Below are 1,770 nucleotides of genomic sequence, written 5' to 3' on the forward strand. Positions count from 1 at the left end.
TGACAGAGAATTTGTGTTTCTAATAAATTCTGGAGGAGGGGTGAGAAAGGGGGCAGTGGTGGTTCAGTGGTAGAATTCTCACTTCCAAAAGGAAGACCTGGGTTTCATTCCAGGCCAGAACATCTTGTGTGTTGCTCTGATCTTGAATAGGTTTTGGCAGAGCTTCCAGACTAAGACAGACTAGGAAGATAGATCTAGTGATCTGCTTTCAAAAATCAGCCACTAAAAACCCTATGGATCACAATGGAATGATTGTCAACCAATCATGGGTATGGCTCAGGACCGGACAGCATTTTGTTCCCTTGTGCATAGGATGGCCATGAGTCAGGGCTGACTTGACAGCAACTAACAAGTTCCCAGGTGCTGCTGATCTGGAAACCACTCTTTGAGAACCACTGTGTCAGATTAAGAGCATAATACAAATAATTTTCTGAGATCCTCAACTTGAAAAGTAAATGCATTAACATTATCAAGGCCCCATTTTCCATTTTATCCTTTTGTATTTCCTTTTATCTATAAGGAAAAAGATATGACCTCCACATTCTCAAGCCAATGCCCCTAAATTCTGCAATACCTGACTACCTAGTCTTAAGATACCCCATCATTAGCCAGCACAGTACAGGTAAGATAAGGACATGCATTTCTCACTAGACCTGTTGACAAATTTCTATTTAATGCCCCTAATTAACTCTGAGATTTAGTTGCATAAGCTTATTACGAATAGTCAGTATGCTAAAACTTGCATTCTTTTTCTCTTTTCATTGTAGAGTGTGTACTAGGCCCATGATTCATTCTCATACTTTTGTATTAAGTATAGTCATGTACCATTTAAATCAAATTGGAAAGAAAGAACAAATGTTCAACTAATCTGCAGGAAAAACATAAAGTAGACACAAAAACAAAGCTACACACAAATAAAATACATATTACAAAAAGGTATATAAGTAAATCACTCATTTTTCTTTTCTGTTTGTCAGTTCATGCTTGGACTCAAACAATTTCTGGCTATGATTTTTGCCTTCAATCTGTCACTACTTCAATCTGCTCTGATATAATGGCTACAATAAGCTAGCTTAAACAGTATTGTATCATGCCACTACCATGTTCAGGGACCTCCAGCAGCTCTCTTTTGCTTATCATGTCAAATCCAAATCCTTCAAATACTATTTTTTTGTTTTTCTTCCATGGGCTAACATAACCAGAAAAACACTGCTGAGTAAAGATATGTCTGATTGTAAGGATTAATTCTCGTCTTTATCTAGGATCCTTTCAAAAGAATGTGGGTCAGAGACAAAAACACATGGTATGGAGCTCATGTTATCAAGATAGAGACCTACAGGAAATAGGAATGAATATATTTGTCAAGTGAAATATTTTTAAGAGATGAGAATAAGCTGCAATAGAGATAACTTCCTTCCCAAAATAGGGGTGACAATAGTGACTCTATTATACTTTTTTAAGACTATATAAAGACTACTTCCCATTTCAAAGCTTAGGATTTATATTTTAATCTAAGATAGTCAATTATGTTTATAAACTTCCTTTCTGTATAATTTTATAACCATATCATTAGAAATGATATAATTTAAGAACCAGTTAATGAGTCCTTGGTAGGAGAACTCCCAGTCTCAGATTACAAATACTATGGAGATTACTGTTTACCTATTTCCCAAAACAACCTATTTCATTGTTGGAAAGTCCTAACTCTTTGCCTGTTATTATAGAAACTTTCATATGTTTCTGAAATCTGAGAGTTGAATTATGTGCAAT

This window comes from Orycteropus afer, unplaced genomic scaffold (genome assembly GCF_000298275.1).
Source record: "Orycteropus afer afer isolate SDZICR_OR568_19922 unplaced genomic scaffold, OryAfe1.0 scaffold00280, whole genome shotgun sequence".
Lineage (NCBI taxonomy): Eukaryota > Metazoa > Chordata > Mammalia > Tubulidentata > Orycteropodidae > Orycteropus > Orycteropus afer.